Raw genomic sequence first — 19,686 nt, 5'->3', positions numbered from 1 at the left:
CTCCTTCCCCACTTTTCATTTGATAGGACAGTGAGAAATGGAGAGAGAAATGGAGAGAGATAGACAACTGCAGGCCTGCTTCACCCTTCAGGAAGTCTCCCGCTGCAGGTGGGGAGCGGGGACTCGAACCACAGTCCAAGTGTGTATCCTTGCATGTAGTGCTTGCATATATGTGCTTAACCAGGTGCGCCACCACCCAGGCCCCAAGCAGGTTAAATTTTTAAAGTCATCTTCTGGCCCCCCCTTTTTTTTTTAGCGAGAAAGAGAGGGAGAAGTGGATGGGGGGGGGAGAGACTGATGGTTTAATCTTTAAAATTCCTCCCATATGGCCCAGGAGATTGTGCTATGACTAGATCACTTGAACTAGAAAACATGAGGAACCAAGTTTGATATCTGGCCTTATATATCCACCAGATTGATGCTCTGATCCTTTTTTTTTAAAAAAAAATTTCTCCCAGGCTGGCTAAATAGCTCACTTGGATAGTGATCTGCTTTCTGGATGCTCCAGCTTCTACTGCATTGATGGAAGCTTCTATGCTGTGATTTCTTTACTTTCTTTCTGTCCTATTCTTTCTACCTGAAAAAGTCAGGATAGAGCTGTGAAGACCTAAAGATGACTGAATATATATATATATATATATATATATATATATATATATATATATATATATATATTTATGAAAAGAAAAAAAAAGGAGGAAGAAAGAGAAAAGAAAATACCTTCCTGGGAGGGTGTCAGAGTTGTTATTCATTAGCCAGGGTGAATACTCTCCAAAAATCCTGTCCCAATTTTTATTCTGTTTTTTTTTTTCTATGAAACAAGCAGGCAGTGAACATAAAGCTGTTCCAACAGCCATAGAGCTGTCCCTGTTTTGTTTTTTGTGGCTCTCTCTGCGGTGCCAGTGGAACCCCCTGGGCCTCACACAGACAAGGCCAGTGCTCTACTGCTGAGAAATTTGCTCGTCACCATATGAAAATATTTTACAGCCTTTCTGGCACCATATCTTCAAAATTTTGTAAGGTTTTGCACGTCTTAATTTCTAGAATCTACCTATCAAGCATTCAGTACTCTCATGGGACTAAATGCTCCCATACTGGGCAATGTAACGATAGAGCAATTCATAAATAATGCACATGTCCTCATCAGTTTAAGTGCTAACATTTATTATAACATTCTTTAATAGGTTAAAATTTTCTTTTGGGGGTGTGGTGTATTGCACCAAAGTAAAGGACGGGGGAGGAGGGTTGGGGGGGGGTCCTTCCAGGCCCTAGTGCATAATTGTGGAGAAAGACCTAGGCTGGGGATGAGAGTGTTTTACTGAAATTTGACACATGTACCAGCAACTATATTTACTGTAAACCATTAATCCACCCAATGAAAATTACTTTATTGAATAAAAAAATATTATTTTTAATCTTAGTGATTTAATATTGGTTTTAAAAAAATTACACCCACACACACATATATATATATATATATATATATATATATAATTTTTATTTTTATTTATTTATTTTTTTTGCCTCCAGATTTATTGCTGGAGCTCGGTGCCTGTACCATGAATCCACTGCTCCTGGAGACCTTCCCCCCCCCCTTTTGTTGCCCTTGTTGTTGTAGCCTTGTTGTGGTTATTATTGTTGTTGTTCATGTCGTTCATTGTTGGACATGACAGAGAGAAATGGAGAGAGGAGGGGAAGAGAAAGACACCTGCAGACTGCCTGTGAAGCGACTCCCCTGCAGGTGGGGAGCCAGGGGCTCGAACCGGGATCCTTATGCTGGTCTTTGTGCTTTGTGCCACCTGCGCTTAACCCGCTGAACTACCGCCCAACCCCCAGACATCTAATATTTGACAAAGGTGCCCAGACTATTAAATGGGGAAAGATGAGTCTCTTGAACAAATGGTGTTGGAAATTTTGGGTTGAAATATGCAGAAGAATGAAACTGAACATTATATTTCACTAAACACAAAAGTAAATTAAAAGTGGATCAAGGACCCAGAAACTATCAGACACTTAGAGTAAATATTGGCAGAATTCTTTTCCATATAAAATTTAAAGACATCTTCAATGAAACGAATCCACTTATAAAGAAGACTAAAACAAAAATAAACCAACAGGACTACATCAAATTAAAAAGCTTCTGCATAGCAAAATAAACCACTACCCAAACAAAGAGACCCTCACGGACTGGGAGAAGATCTTCACATGCCATACATCTCACAAGAGGCTAATAACCAAAATATATAAAGAGCTTGCCAAACTCAACAACAAGAAAACAAATGACACCATCTAAAAATGGGGAGAGGACATGAACCGAATATTCACCACAGAAGATATCCAAAAGGCCAACAAACGTATGAAAAAAATTTTCCAAGCCATTGATTGTCAGAGAAATGCAAATAAAGACAACAGTAAGATACCACTTCACTCCTATGAGAATATCATACACCAGAAAACATAGCAGCAACTAATGCTGGAGAGGTTGTGGGGACAAAGGAACCCTCCTGCACTGCTGGTGGGAACGTCAACTGGACCAACCTCTGTGGAGAGCAGTCTGGAGAACTCTCAGAAGGCTAGAAGTGTACCTACTCTATGACCCTGCAATTACTCTCCTGGGGATATAGCCTGAGGAACCAAACACACCCATCCAAAAAGATTTGTGCCAACCTGTGTTCATAGCAGCACAATTTGTAATAGCCAAAAGCTGGAAGCAACCCAGCTGTCCAACAATAGATGAGTGGCTGAGCAAGTTGTGGTATTATATATCCACAATGGAATACTACTCAGGTATTAAAAATGGTGATTTCACCATTTTCAGTTCATCTTGGATGGATCTTGAAGAAATCATGTTAAGTGAAATAAGTCAGGAACAAAAGGATGAATATGGGATGATCTCACGCATAAACAGAAGTTGAAAAACAAGATCAGAAGAGAAAACAGTAAGCAGAACTTGGACTAGCGTTGGTGTATTGCACCAAAGTAAAAGACTCTGGGGTGGCGGGGAGAGTTCAGGTCCTGGAACAGGATGGCAGAGGACCTAGTGGGGGTTGTATTGTTCTGCAGAAAACTGGGAAATGTTATGCATGTAAAAACTATTGTATTTACTGTTGACTGTAAAACATTAATCCCCCAATAAAGAAATACAAAAAACCCCACAAGATAATAGGGGTACAATTCCAATACCATTCCCACCACAAGAGCTCTGTGTCCCCATTCCTTCCATTGGAAACTACAGGGATTCTCCCAAGGTCACAGATATGGTTGACTATTGTCTCTATAACTATCTCTTTATTTTTCTATATATATATTTGCCTATTTCTTTTTATGATCCTGCCTTCTCTTCCGAAGTCATTCCTATACCTATTATTACTTCTGAATGTCTTTTTATTTTTCCTCTTCTCTCTGGATCCTGTGGAATTGGGTTTCAGAGCTTTCTCGTCATCTTCCCTAACACTTTCCCCCTCTCTGGGAAAAAATATTGTTTTAATGTTTATTGAGTCAAAAATATTTTCTTTCTGGATCACTTTACATCAAGTCATTTTTTTCTCTAGTCCAGTCTCTGACACTAGATAAAAATACTTTTATATTGACTGCATGTTGAAATAGTACTTTATATACTTAGTGAAATAAACATACTGACATTAAATTTGCAGGTTTATTTATTTAGTACCAAGACTATACTTTCAGGGATCATTTCTATAGTATGTTACTATTTATTTAGTACCAGAAATTTGTAAATATTGATTCATATTTGAGAACAAGAGTTCAGCTCGAGTTTATGGCGGTGTTAGTGATTAAACCTAGGACACCTGAAGCTTTGTATAACGCTGCAGTAATCTACACAATGAGGTGTTGGCGTAAAACAGAAAAGTCAGTGGAACAAGTAGAATCTAAAAACTGACTAACCTATATATGCTCAATTAATTTTTTCACACAATATGGAAAGGATAATCTTTTCAACAAATGGTATGAGAACAGTCAAACAGCTACATGGACGGGATTGAAATTAACTTAATCATTTTCCTACTCAAATCACAATTTTAAATAACCCATAGAACTACATACACACTCTAAAATCACAATATTTCCAGAAGAATCCATTAAAAAGTCTTTGTAAACTTGAAATTGATGGAAATTTCTTCATACAAAAGAAGCACAAATTATAAGTAACAGCAAAAAAGAGGCACTGGACACCATCAAATTTTCAAACATCTCTATGAGAAACACCATTAAAAAAAAAAGGAAAGAAAGAAAATACTAATCACATACTGAGAGAAAATATTTGTAGTGAGTATATCTAAGGACTACCCCCACTATTTAAGCTCAGTAGTAAGAAGACAAGTTGGGACTCAGAGATAACAACTTACCTGGTAGAATGCACATTCTATCGCATCTGAGGATCCAGGTTCAAATACCCAAAGGAACATCTGCAAAGAAAATGTAAGAAATGCTAGAGTGAAACTGAGGTATCTCTCCCTCTTATTTCTGTCTCTCTCTCATTCTTTTTTTTTTTTCCTCCAGTTTTATCACTGAGGCTCGGTTCCTGCACCATGAATCCACTGCTCCTGGAGGCCATTTTTTCTCTTTTGTTGCGCTTGTTGTTGTTATTGCTGCTGTTGTTGTTGGATAGGACAGAGAGAAATTGAGAAAGGAGGGGAAGACAGAGAGGGGGAGAGAAAGACAGACACCTGCAGACCTGCTTCACCGCCTGTGAAGCGACTCCCCTGCAGGTGGGGAACCGGAGGCTCAAACCGGGATCCTTAGCGCCAGTTCTTGAGCTTCGCTCACGACAAGTGCGCTTAACCCACTGTGCTACCGCTTGGCCCCCTCTGTCTCATTCTTTATATAGAAGACAGAAAAAAATAATAGTAATCCAATAGGAGCAGTAGAATCCTGTAGGTATGAAGCCCCAGAAATAACCCGAAAAGACCAAAGATCAGTGTTAAATAAATAAAAGCATGCTCATTTTCTTAATTTTTAATGAAACTCATAACCATAACAAGTCACACAAATTCATTAGACTAAGTAAAACATTCTAAAAACTCATAATACCAAATACTTCTTCAAAGTAAGAATTTGAAGAAACCCAGCCAGGTGGTAGTGTACCCAGTTGAACACACACAATACTGTCCTGAAAAACTAGGGATCAAGCCCCCCCACACACACACACACACCTGCAGAGGGGAAGGTTCATAAGCAGTGAAGCAATACTGCTAGTGTCTTTTTCTCTCCCCTGCCCCTCTCTTCTATCTGTCCTATCAATTAAAAAGGGAAAAAAAAAATGACTGTCAGAATCAGGGGATTCATCATTCAAGCACAAAGCTTCAGTGATAACCCTGGTTGCAATATATATATTTAAAGTAACAAATTAATCACTGGTGGAGTTACAATATATATATTTAAAGTAACAAATTAATCACTGGTGGGAATAGATGATGATAATGATGATAAAACCCACTGTTTACCTGTCAATGCCCATGTTCAGCGGGGAAGCAATTACAGAAGCCAGACCTTCCACCTTCTGCATGCATAATGATCCTGGGTCCATGCTCCCAGAGGGATAAAGAATAGGAGAGCTATCAGGGGAGGGAATGGTATAAGGAGTTCTGGTGGTAGGAACTGTGTGGAATTGTACCCCTCTTACTCTCTATGGTTTTTGTCAGTGTTTCCATTTTATAAATAAAAATTTAAAAATATATATATGCTGTATAAGAACCAAACACATTTCTTCAAGTGAATTGAAGATGAAGAAAAAAGAAAAATATTAACAGACAAAAAAATGTTACAATCTCTGTGAAAAACGGCTAGGCAGTTTCTCTAAAATTAAACATCTACTTGTCACCTGGCTCAGAAATCTACTCTTCGGAATCTAACCAAGAATGAGAACTTAGCTACAAAAAGATTTATGATATCCCACTGCAGACTTATCTATTGTAATAGTAGGCCAGAATAACCTTTTGTCTAACAAGAGGTAAATGACTCCTAAAAACTATAGGACTGGGAGTCAGGTGGTAGTGCAGCGGGTTAAGCACACTATGGCATGAAGCGCAAGGACCAGCGTAAGGATTCCGGTTCGAGCCCCCGGCTCCCTACCTGCAGGGGAGTCGCTTCACAGGCAGTGAAGCAGGTCTGCATCTTTCTCTCTGTCCTATCTAACAATGATGACAGCAATAACAGCAACAATAATAACTACAACAACAATTTAAAAATGGCAACAAAAGGGAAAATAAATATCAAAAAAAAATTTTTTTTAACCAACTATAGGACTGGGGGGCCAGGGGGTGGCACACCTGGTTGAGCGCACATGTTCCAATGAGCAAGAACCCAAGTTCAAGTCCCCAGTTCCCACTTGTAGGGGGGAAGCTTTCCAAGTGGTGAAGCAGTGTTGCAGGTGTCTCTTTGTCTCTTTCTCTCTCTATCTCACTCTCCCCCCTGAATTTCTGACTCTATCCAATAGGTAAATAAAGATAATACAAAAAAAATTATAGAACTGGGAGATAACCAGGTGATGGATAAAAATAATAATTAAGTTGACCCAAAAGCAGTGGAATCTTCACACATGCAGGAAGCCTCAGCATTAAAACAAACAAAAAGTTTATAGTTCCATATAATGGAAATCTACATAGCAATAGAAACCTGTAGTTTCTGGGTTCTAAATAAATATCAAAAAAACATTTTACCCAGTGAAAGACTTTAGATACAAGAGTATGTCTTTTGGTTCATTTATTTGACATTTTAAACTGTAACGTTTAGCCTATAATGATAGAAACATCATTGATTGCCTGCGTCCAGATAGCAGGGGAAGAACAGAAAGACTCTTGGGAGATGTTGATAACATATGTGCTTAGCTGAGGACACAACCGCTTGACCTGAGATACTGAAAACGTCATATACATATACAGTCAATGACTATAGTGGTTACATAGCAGGATGTATTGGTCAAAATTCATTAAAATGCTCACTTAAAGTAAATATATTATTGCATGTAGATTATACTTTATTAAATCTGGCTATATTTTTTTAAATTAATGAGAACAAAAGAAAATTTAAGTAGGATTATGATATTATATATTTAACTCAGTGTATTAAAATTTTATGTAAATGATTATTTGGAAGGGGCAGAGAACTCACAAGGAAAGGTGCCTTGCACTGTGTAGAGGCCATGTTCAAGTCCCAGCATCACATGGAAAGTGCTATGGTACCATGGGAATCTCCACTGTTGTGATATCTATCCAGCTATCTATAGTTATCTATCCATCTATCTACCTACCTACCTACCTCTCTTTCTCTCTCTCTCTACCTACCTACCTATCTTTCTTTCTATCTCTCTCTCCCTCTCTCTCTCTCTATCGACCTACCTACCTACCTACCTATCTTACTATCTATCCATCTATCTACCTACCTACCTATCCTACTGTCTATCTACCTATCTATAGCTATCTATCTATCTATCCATCTATCTACCTACCTACCTATCTTACTATCTATCTATCCATCTACCTACCTATCTATTTCTGTCTCTCTACTTCTCTGTCTTACTATCTGAATGAAAAAAAAGTGATTCAGGAGTGTGAAATCATGCACTTGCAAGGATCAGGCTTAAAAAAATAAAAACAACATATATTCTCGCCAATAACTTCCCTTCTTGTTACATTCTATTCTTGACGTACCCATGAAAATATCTGTTCTTACTCTGTTTACATTTGAGTCATCTTCCAAGACAGCAACAATGTGTAGAGTCACAAAGAAGGATGTAAAAAAAAAATGAGAAATCACTTAAAGACAACTTCATAAACCTTCATAGATGATGAGTCAATAGCCATTTGCAGGAAAACTTGTTATCAAGAAGAAAGACATGTTCTCCTGAATTCCAAGCCACTGATGAGTATCTATAAAGGAGAAGTTGTTTTTTGCAGATACTCTCAGAAATAATTTCCAAGTTCTGTAACCTGCATAGTAGACAGAATATCTTTGTAATAGAATGAAAATTCTATCTATAAGACAAATTATTATAGCTAGTGTCTTTTTTTATACAAAGAAAAATAAAGCTACAAAACCTTTAGTCATAAATACATGGATCACAGCTTGTGTACATTCTAACATTTTATCAACTATAAAAGAAGTCTAGTGGAACTGAACATGTGCTTTTTTTTGGTTACTATTTTATACTCTTCTCAAACTATTATCTGTCAGTAGCTGAAGAAACTATGCTAACTGGAGGTGAGAAAGTTCAACTTGTTTATCAGGAGATAAATCTTTCATTGTTTATGTTTCTCACACTGGAGAAAACTGATAAGCTTTAAAAGAGGAAATATGCTCTTGCTTAGAAATAAGATGGGAGAAATTATATGATAGGAGAAATTACCTTTAGTCTTAACTTGCCTTCTCAGTGTAGTCAAAAAAATAAAATTTTCAAAATGGATTTCTGTGTCAAGCCAGCAGTTTTATTTTCTTAATTCAGCAAATAAAGATATCCCCCACCCTTAGGGGGAAAAATCTTCAAACTATTTAGGAATAAAAACAAAGAGGTGAATATCTGTTATTTTTATTTGGCTCTATCTCTAATATCTTCACAAGTTTAACCTGAATCGTATCCCAGGCTATGACCCCAGCTCTCCAGCTCACTCCACTTCTGTAGTGACACCTGTAGTTACATCCACATGTTAAAGTGTGCAAGGACCTGGTTTCAAGCCCCCTGTTCCCACTTGCAGGGGGAAAGTTTCACAGGTAGTGAAGCTAGTCTTTGGGTATCTCTCTCTCCCTGTCTCCCTCTAAATTTCTGTCTGTCCAATCAAATAAAAAAATTAAATAAATAATGTTTAAAAAGTTATCATAGCGAGGGTCGGGTGGTAGTGCAGCGGGTTAAGCACACGTGGCGCAAAGTGCAAGGACCAGCTTTTGTACATGGTTTCGAGCCCCCGGCTCCCCACCTGCAGGGGAGTCGCTTCACAGGTGATGAAGCAGGTCTGCATGTGTCTCTCTCTCTCCCCCTCTCTGTCTTCCCCTCCTCTCTCCATTTCTCTCTGTCCTATCCAACAACAAACGACAACATCAACAACAATAATAACCACAACAAGGCTACAACAAAAGGGCAACAAAAGGTGGGAAAATGGCCTCCAGGAGCAGCGGATTCATGGTGCAGGCACTGAGCCACAGAAATAACCCTGGAGGCAAAGAAAAAAAACAGTTATCATAGTTAAAATTAGCCTTTAAAATGTAATAGATTTTGAAGTTAAGGTCAAATTTCTGATTTCACATTTACATATGTGAATGTTCTATGCATTATAAATGATTCCAATTCACACTATATCTCACTGTCTTCACCCCATCCAGACACATCTCCCCCTTTCTTCTACGGTCTCCTTTGCAATATAGGGTTCAGATGTGCCTATGTCTGCAGTGGAAATCACTTTCTTCTTCATAGCCTCACTGTTTGTTCAACTAGCAAAATTGACCAAATGACTACTACTGTTAGTATACTTATATAGTGATGAGTGTTTAAGTATTTCCTCCTTTTTCCAGAGGCCAGACAGTGGCACACCTGATCAAGCACTACCATTATTACAGTGTGCAAGGACCCAGGTTCTGGCACCTGGTCCCCACCTGCAGGGGGAAAGCTTCACAAATGGTAAAGCAAAGCCGCAGGTGTCTCTCTGTCTCTCTCCATCTCTATCTCCTTCTCCCCAATTTCTCTGTCTCTACACAATAACAAACAAATAAAAGTATTAAAACTAAAATCAAAGAATAAAATAAAATTTCAGCTCCAAGTGGAATACATTTATGATAACAAGACAGGAAAGTTTTTTTTTTACTTCTTTAAAAATATGTATTTATTTCCTTTTGTTGCCCTTGTTGTTGTTTTATTGTTGTTGTAGTTATTACTGTTGTTATTGATGTTGTTGTTGTTGGATAGGACAGAGAAATGGAGAGAGGAGGGAAGACAGAGAGGGGGAGAGAAAGACAGACACCTGCAGACCTGTTTCACCTCTTGTGAAGTGACTCCCTGCAGGTGGGGAGCCAGAGAGGATCGAACCAGGATCCTTATGCCAGTTCTTGCGTGTGCTTAACCCACTGCACTACTGCCTGACTCCCAATGAAAGTATTTCTTAAATAAGACATAAAAACCAACAGATAAAAGACACAAGACTTAGCACGAAAGTATGACCTTTAGAAGAGAACACTTTGAAATTTATGTGGAAAAGAGTTCTGCCAATATTTTCCTCTAAGTATTTGATAGTTTGTGGTCTAACATCCAAGTCCTTGATCCACTTGGACTCTCAGGCAGAAGTTGAAAAACAAGATCAGAAAAGAAAACACAAGTAGAACCTGAAATGGAATTGGCGTATTGCACCAAAGTAAAAGACTCTGGGGTGGGTGGGTGGGGAGAATACAGGTCCAAGAAGGATGACAGAGGACCTAGTGGGGGTTGTATTGTTATATGGTAATCTGGGGAATGTTATGCATGTACAAACTATTGTATTTACTGTTGAATGTAAAACATTAATTCTCCAATAAAGAAATAAATTAAAAAGAAAAAAGAAAAAAAGAAGAGAACACTTTGTAGCATAGGCCTTTTCCTTTTGTTTGGCTAGTGGTCAGTGCATGAATTTATATGGAATAGGTTCCAATAACTCAGGTTTCTTTCCATTGGTACCCACAAAATATGCTGCTCTGAGTGTACCGGGCTGGTGCTTCAGCTGAACCCAAGTATTCTTTTCTTTGGATTCCTCTTTTTTTTTTTTTCCTTTACATTTTCCTTCACCTGTTTCAAGAAGCTGTCTCTGCTCTTAGAATCCTTAGTCGCACAAGGTCTGGCTGGACTAGTTGCTCTGCCTGTGGACTCTGAGAATTCTTAGTATTCTCATTATAAGCATCAATTCTCTTGGCAAGAAGACTGTACATTTACAATAAAAGCATGCCCAATAACATTGTAAATTCCAGTTTTACCATGGTAACATTTGTAGGTTATTCCTTTTAGAACAGTGTCCTCAAATTCCCTTTATGTCTACAGTATCACCCTTCTTATAGATCCAAGTGGAGGTGGCCAAAGAAACAAGTTTTCTATAAGAAGGTCTAGAAAACATACAGAAGATCCCTCTCCTCTTTCCTTTTGTGTTGGTCATTGTGGCGATTTCCTGCAAGATGGCTGCTCTGGCCAAATGGAAGAGGAGAAAATATTTTCTCTTTAAATGAATGAAAAAATGATCATAGTAGCAGCACAACAGTTCGCTTGGACAGTGCACTGCTTTGTCACATGTGCACCCCAGGTTAGAACCCATCCTCCACAGCATTGATGCTGCTTTCTTCCCCACTCTCCAACCCCTCTCTCTGCCTCTCTGTCTAATTCTAACTGAAAGAGTCAACCCAGAGCAGTGAAGCCTAGATGACTAATAGTAGTAATAATAGTGGTATAGTAGTAATAGTAATAATAATAATAATAATAAAAGAGCAGGTTGGTAGTTTCAAATACATTAAGAGAATTTTGTTCATCATAGTACACATAACACAAGTTAAAAAGAGAGGCCAGGTGGTGGTCAAGCCAGTTGAGTATATGTTATCGTGAGTAAGGATCAAGATTCAAACCCGTGCTCCCCACCTGCAGGAAGGAAGCTTCATGAGAGGTGAAGCAGTAATAGCAGGTGTCTATGTACCCTTTCCATTTCAATTTCTTTCTCTCTCTGTAAAATAAGGGGGGATAGGGAAACAGTCACCAGGAGTGGCAGATTTGTCATGCAGGCACTGTGCCATAGCAATAATCTCAGTGGAAAAAAAAAAAGGCGAAGAAGGAAAGAATGTAGGGAGAAAGGAAGGAAGGAAAGAAAGGAAGGAGTGAGGGAGGGTAGGAGGAAGGATGGTTGTGGGGGGAGGGAGAGAGCAAGGGAGGGAAGGAAAGAAAAGAAAAAGAGAAATTTAAAAGGAAGTGTAAAGGTATTACAAAATTCAGGAAGATATTTGCAACAAAATAGAAAGAAAGGAATTAGTTTCTAGATACATACAAACCTCATATGTAAAAACAAAAAAATAGACTCAACAAAAAATTGGTCAAGCGACAAAAATAAAGAAAATTATACAGAAAATAAAAACTCAAAAACACAAGAAGCGGCTCATAAAATTAATAGTTGTCAGAAGAAAAAAAAACGGAAACACTATAGTAACACAGTTTTATATCATTTCCCATCCAACACTGGCATAAATTTACAGACATAACAGTATCATGTGCTGACTACAACACAAGTTATTGAAGAATCTTATACATGGTGAGGCTCAGAACCTCATGTCTGAGTCCAGTGCTTTTATCCACTGGACCATCTCCTTGGCTAGGGGGATAAGTTCTTTAGCCACTTCAATACTCAAACTTGGTTTGAGAAGGGGAAATATAAAATAAAACAGTTCTCTTTAGGGAATGATGGTAATTAGCTCCTTCAAAAAACATCTCCAGACAAGAACTCAGATATGGGTGGTTTGAGAAGTGACAACCAGAAGCAAGAATGAAGAAGTGGAGAACAAGATAGGAAAAAAAAAAAAAAAAAAACCCTAGAAGGCTTGTGTTAGCTAATTCTGTAGACAAGTGGGTGTTCCTACAAATTTGGAGCATCAAAGAAGCTGTGACTTTAGAACTGGTCTTTGACAGGAGTTTGGACATAACATCAACTCTTACCCTACAATAAGCAAGAGGCTTTTCTTAGAGGCAGTAAGTCTACTACAATTCCACACTATTCATTCATGGCTGAATGTGTCTGTACTTGCAAAGAATTCTGTACTATAAAATCAAAGACCTGACCCATTAGAGGACAGACCTGATTCATCCTTCTCTTTCTGACGTATCACACATAATATGATTTCCTTCTCTATTTCTCTTTCCCTTCTCAATTTCTTTCTGTCTCTATCCAATAATAAATAAATAAATAAATAAAATGAAGTTAAAAAAATAGAAATTCAGCAGAGTTCACTAAGATAGTCTCAGTAAACTTAACAAAAAAGCAAACCATCCCAATTAGAAAACAGGACAAGGACATGTGCAAAAGCTTAAACAAGGAAAAGATTCAAAGGGCCAACAGATAACGTGTGAAAAGTGCTCTAAATGACTGATTATCGGAGAAATACAAATAAAGACAACAATGAGATATTACTTCATACCTGTAAGAATGTCACATTCCAACACAGAAACATTCATACATTTACTCCATGTCACTAATAAAATCGCATTGCATTGCTCATAAAATAAATGTTCCCATTTATATACAGAAGGCAGACAGTCTATCCAAGCCCAGCCTGGCCCCTGAGTGGTCACACACTGATGGGGGGGAGGCAGCGGTGGAAGAGAGAAAATGTCATAAAGCAGAAAGGACAGTAAGAATTAATGTTAGAGAGGATGTGGGGTGGGGAGACACTTCTGCACTGCTGGTGGGAATATAAATTGGTCCAAGCTTTGTGGAAAACAATCTGGAGATTTTTCAGAACACTAGAAATAGATCTACTTTATGACCCAGCAATTTTAGGGAGACTTACCCAAAGGAAACAAAAACATCTATCACAAAAAAGTCTATGTACACCAAATGTTCATAGTCACACAATTCATAATAACCAAAACGTGGAATCAACCCTGTTGTCCAACAACAGATGAGAGGCTAAGAAAGTTGTGATATGTGTATACAATAGACTATAACTCAGCTATAAAAATGAAGTCATCTCCTCTGCATCATTTTGGAGGAAACTGAAGTTAAGAGAGATAAGCCAAAAGAGAGGATAAATACTGAATGATCTCACTTAGGTAAAACTTGAGAAATAAGGACAGAGAAGGAAAATACAGTAACACTTGAACTGGATGGAGGGTATTGCACCAAAACAAAGGACTCTGGGGGAGTAGGAGGTGGAAAGGGATGAAAAGAAGCTGAATATGGGCTCCAGATCAGATCAAATCAATGGGGTTTACAGTCAACAATATCTATACACCTTTCCCATATTTGGGAGCTACTCTCTTCCCTGATCAGCTTTCTGGCCCTTTTTCCAGCCATAGCATCATCTCCCCAGACAATAACTTGGATCCACCTACATATCAGATTCCAGGCTCAGAAAAAAAAAACACACAGCTATTAAGAACAATGAACCCACCTTCTCTGACCCATCTTGGACAGAGCTAGAAGGAATTATGTTAAGTGAGCTAAGTCAGAAAGCTAAAGATGAGTATGGGATGATCCCACTCATCAACAGAAGTTGAGAAAGAACAAAAAGGGAAACTCAAAGCAGGATTTGACTAAATCTGGAGTAGGGCACCAAAGTAAAAACCCTGGGGTGAGGGTGAGGGTAGACATCCTGCTTCCTGGGGCGGGGGGGGGGGAGTGGATGGAACACAGACTTTTGGTGGTAGGAATGGTGTTTATGTACACTCCTACTAATTTGTAGTCATATAAATCACTATTTAATTATTATGAGAAGGGAAAATTGATTGTATGTCTCAAACTTTTTAAAGCACAGCCTGAATCTTTTTAATACATAGGCTGAGACTTTGATATGTTGACTCTCTCAAAAGCCTAGACCACAGAGAACAGAAGCAACCGGTGGCACAGTTATATACAAGGTGTTGGGTATTGTACAGCAAATCCTAGCAAAGGGACTTTTCAAAGTTAACCCAATTACCAAATAATATGATGATAACAATAACTATCTATTGTCTTCTTGAACCCTAAGACAGCAGGAACCTCACATTTCCACTATAGAGCCTATATTTCCCCCAGTCCTGGAACCTTAGGGTGGGGCACACTTTTCTGCATGCTTCTCTCAATTCATACCAAATGATATTGCATCTGCCGATCCCAACCTAATCAACACAACGAATGCCACCCCAGCATGCTTCACTTCAGACTGTGACCAGAGACTTCAAGTGTGGAATGACAACCCTTCAGCTTCATTACTCAGGTGAGATCTTTCCTTTCATAGTATTCTCTAATTCCATTCCAGGTGGTTCACTTCCAAAACCTAGATATAGACCAGGTCCCCAGAGATAGAGCATATGCTCACACGTATCCATAAACTAGAGCAAAATATATACCTGAAAGTAAAAGTACACCATAGTTTGCAGTGAGTACCCTCCCCCCAACACTTCATCTGTGCTATTCTAGCCTTTAGGTCCATAATTGTTCAACAGTTTGTTTGGCTTTGTATGGTAACTCTCTTTTCATCCACCAGGTCCCAGATGCCAGTATGATGCTGACCTGATTTCCCTGGACAGACAAGCCCACCAATGTGTTCTGGAGCTCTCCTTCCCCAGAGCTCCACCCCTCTAGGGAAAGAGAGAGGCAGACTGGAAGTATGGATCAACCAGTCAACCCCATGTTCAATGGGGAATCAATTACAGAAGCCAGATTTTCCACCTCCTGCAACCCACAATGACCTTGGGTCCATACTCCCAGAGGGATAAAGAATGTGAAAGCTATCAGGGGAGGGGATGGGATAGGGAGATCTGGTGGTGGGAATTGTGTGGAGTTGTACCCCTCCTATCCTATGGCTTTGTTAATGTTTCCTTTTTTAAATAAATTAATTAATTAAAAAAAATTAAAAACTAGTATAGTCATGGGCCCTTTGGAATCGAACTAAAATAGGCCTACTAGCTATCTACAAAACAGAGATACCCCCCCCCCCACTCTTTATCTGAACTTTTCCAGCCTTTAGGTACATGATTAGTCAACAATTTGTGTAGCTTTATATGTTAACTCCCTTTTCAGCCACCAGGTTCCAGATGCTACTATGATGCCAGCCATACTTCCTGGGGCAAACGACCCCACCAATGTGTCCTGGAGCCCCACCTCCCCAGAACCCCACTAGGGAAAGAGAGAGGCAGGCTGGATCGACCTGTCAATGCCCAAGGTCAGTGGGGAAGCAATTACAGAAGCCAGACCTTCTAGCTTCTGCACCCCATAATGACTCTGGGTCCATATTCCCAGAGGGGTAAAGAATACAAAAGTTATCAGGGGAGGGGATGGGATAAGGAGTTCTGGTGGTGGGAACTGTGTGGAGTTGTACCCCTCTTATCCTATGGTTTTTGTCAGTGTTTCCTTTTTGTAAATAAAAATAAAAATAAAAAAACTTGAATTCTTGTTGCATTATGATGGAAAAGGACCTGAACTGTGGATGAGTATGTTCTGCAGAGAACATTTACAGGGAGATGATTGTATCCTTTATCAACTAGTGCACTGGATTTCACAGTGCTAATGAAATAGCTTAGTCTTGAGATCAGCCAGAAAGAGAAGAATGAATATGGAATGATTCCACTCACAGACAGAAGTTGAAAAAGAAGATCAGAAGGGAAAACACTAAGCAGAACTTGGACTGGAGTTGGTGCATTGCACCAAAGTAAAGGACTCTGGGATGGGTTGGGGGGAGGGTTCAGGTCCTGGAACATGATGGCAGAAGAGGATCTAGAAGGGGTTGAACGGTTATGTGGAAAACTGAGAAATATAATACATGTGCAAACTATTGTATTTTACTGTCCAGTGTAAACCATTAACCCCCAATAAAGAAATTTAAAGGGGCCAGGTAGTGATGCACCCAGTTGAGCACAAATGTTGCAATGTGCAAGGACCCAGGTTCAATGCCCCAGTCCCCACCTGCAGGGGGAAAGCTTTGTGAGTGGTGAAGCAGGGTTGCGGGTGTCTCTCTGTCTCTCTCCCTCTCTGTCTCCCCCTTCCTCTCGATTTCTGACTGTCTCTATCTAATAAATAAATAAAGATTATAAACAAATTTTAAAGAAATTTAAAACAAACAAACAGGACTCTGGGGAAAGAAGAGGAGGGTGAAGTTGAAGAGAACCGTGCAGTCCTGATGCTGGCTGATGTAAAAGAACTTTGCTTGTGGGTGAGACCTCAACCAAAATGAAGAAGAAGTAACACTCAGGGCCATATTTTTCCACCAGCCAAACAATAAAAAGTCTGAGGAGCAGGCCATCTATCTCATTAATCTTTACCATTTTGCATCATTATTGTGTTGCATATTTCCATGTATAGTATAGTAAACCTTTAACAAAACTCCTATGCGGATATATACAATGAGAAGTAAGTAGCTTGCTCATCTACTAAGTCTACAGAGACTATCTGACATGAACAGAACTAGCTGAGAGGGTCAGTGGCTTCTCCTCTCTGTAATTATATTAATCATCCATTTAGTTAGGGCCTCCAGGAAAGACCTGGGAAAAGTTCCACATTTATTTAAACACTTTTTTCATCAGTACTCAGTAAAGCATTTAGAAAATTTTACCAATCTACTTACCTTTCCGGACACCTGAAAAGGTGCTGGGAATGGAGTGGATTTATACTCCTGTTGATATGTAATTTTTTTTTTAAAAGAAATCTTTTTTATTATACATTAAATAAACTTTAATAAATTGACTGAGCAGACAACTGCAATGATTGCTAACTTAAAGAGCAACTTCCTACCTTTCTCTCAGTATATATATGTAATATATATATATATATATATATATATATATATATATGACAACTTTTTATTTAATTACTAAGAAGTGAGCTAGAGAACCAAAGAAGCACTCTAGTACCTGTGATGTCAAGGACCAAACTTGGACCTCATGCTCACAAATCAGATATACCACCTGCTGTGTCACTACCAGTCCTCAGTACTTGCATATTTTTTTTCTTTTTTATTTAAGAAAGGATTAATTAACAAAACCATAGGGTAGGAGGGGTACAACCCCACACAATTCCCACCGCCCAATCTCCATATCCCACCCCCTCCCCCGATAGCTTTCCCATTCTCTATCCCTCTGGGAGCATGGACCCAGGGTCATTGTGGGTTGCAGAAGGTGGAAGGTCTGGCTTCTGTAATTGCTTCCCCGCTGAACATGGGCGTTGACTGGACGGTCCATACTCCCAGTCTGCCTCTCTCTTTCCCTAGTAGGGTGGGTCTCTGGGGAAGCTGAGCTCCAGGACACATTGGTGGGGTCTTCACCAGGGAAGTCTGGCCGGCATCCTGATGACACCTGGAACCTGGTGATTTGGTGTAATACTCCAATTCCATTTCAGGTTCGACTTGTGTTTTCTTTTCTAATCTTGTTTTTCAACTTCGGCCTGAGAGTGAGATCATCCCGTATTCATCCTTCTGTTTCTGACTTATTTCACTCAACATGATTTTTTCAAGGTCCATCCAAGATCGGCTGAAAACGGTGAAGTCACCATTTTTTACAGCTGAGTACTATTCCATTGTGTATATATACCACAACTTGCTCAGCCACTCATCTGTTGTTGGACACCTGGGTTGCTTCCAGGTTTTGGCTATTACAAATTGTGCTGCCAAGAACATATGTGTACACAGATCTTTTTGGATGGCTGTTTTGGGTTCCTTAGGATATATCCCCAGGAGGGGAATTGCAGGGTCATAGGGTAGGTCCATTTCTAGCCTTCTGAGAGTTCTCCAAACTGTTCTCCACAGAGGTTGGACCAATTGACATTCCCATATGTAATTTTGTAAATCAATTAAATCATGAATAGAATTCTTAAAAGAAAAATAAATAATAAATAAATAAATTTAAAAATAATATATTTTAAATAAATTTAAAAATAATATATTTACCATAGGCAAAAAATAATAATATAATAATAATAAATAATAATAAATAATAAAATAATAATAAATAAGTGGGGGCAATCGGGTCAGAAGTAGCCAGGCAGTGGCTTACCTAGTTGAGCACACACTTCACCATGTGTGAAGACCCAAGTTCAAACTCCCACTCCCCCAGCTGCAGGAGGAGACTTCACAAAGAATGAAGCACGACTGTAGCTTTATTTCTTTTCCTCTCCTTCTTTTTTTTTATTTAAGAAAGGATTAATTAACAAAACCATAGGGTAGGTTCCCACCACCCAATATCCATATCCCACCCCCTCCCCTGATAGCTTTCCCATTCTCTATCCCTCTGGGAGCATGGACCCAGGGTCATTGTGGGTTGCAGAAGGTGGAAGGTCTGGCTTCTGTAATTGCTTCCCCGCTGAACATGGGCGTTGACTGGTCTGTCCATACTCCCAGCCTGTCTCTCTCTTTCCCTAGTAGGGTGAGGATGACAGAGGAGAGACAGAGAGACACCTGCAGCACTGCTTCACTGCTCATGAAGCTTCCCCTCTGCAGGTGAGCACCGGGGGCTTAAACCTGGGTCCTTGCACTTGGTAACACATAAGCATATCTCATTTGGACTATTTTCATGACAAATATTCAGTAGTCACTTAATAGCCACTTATGGTTACCGTATTGGGCAATAGAGATTGCAAACATAAAGGCTCACTTACTTAAAGTTAATATATTGAGTGTATAGAAATACTGGTTTTCAAAATGAGATAAGACATGTATCTTTTTTAATTTTTTGCCATCAGGGTTATCACTGGGCTCAGTGTCTGCACAATGACTCAGCTACTCCCTGGTTCCATACCCTGCCTCCCCCCCCTCTTTTTCTTTTAGTTAGATAGGGCAGAGAGAAATTGAGAAGGGAGTAGGGAGATATAGAAAGAGATTTGAGTCTAGCCACCATGGCACTCAAAGAAACCTCAGTGCTGTAGTATCTTTCCCTTTCTTCCTCTGCCTCCGTCATTATTTCTCTCTTTATCTGAAAAACTCAGCTCAGAGTGGCTTGGGTGACAAAAGATGTAAAATGTTAATTGCCAAATGGCAAATAAGTAAAATCATATTATC

The 19,686-nt window shown here is 39.2% G+C and overlaps 1 long non-coding RNA gene and 1 pseudogene across 2 annotated transcripts in view; one reads left to right on the top strand and one right to left on the bottom strand.

Moving 5' to 3' along the window:
- The window catches only part of LOC132541196 (uncharacterized), a 154,414-nt gene that overhangs the window by 88,364 nt on the left and 46,364 nt on the right, over positions 1 to 19,686 (bottom strand). For both annotated transcript variants that reach the window (XR_009552366.1, XR_009552365.1), the window contains exon 3: positions 4,368 to 4,427. This is a non-coding gene — a long non-coding RNA (uncharacterized LOC132541196). The remainder of the gene's footprint in view (positions 1 to 4,367; positions 4,428 to 19,686) is intronic.
- LOC132541524 (small nucleolar RNA U3) lies at positions 3,672 to 3,799 on the top strand (annotated as a pseudogene).

Source organism: Erinaceus europaeus, chromosome 11 (genome assembly GCF_950295315.1).
Source record: "Erinaceus europaeus chromosome 11, mEriEur2.1, whole genome shotgun sequence".
Taxonomy (NCBI): domain Eukaryota; kingdom Metazoa; phylum Chordata; class Mammalia; order Eulipotyphla; family Erinaceidae; genus Erinaceus; species Erinaceus europaeus.
This window is presented reverse-complemented; position numbering and strand designations above follow the sequence as displayed.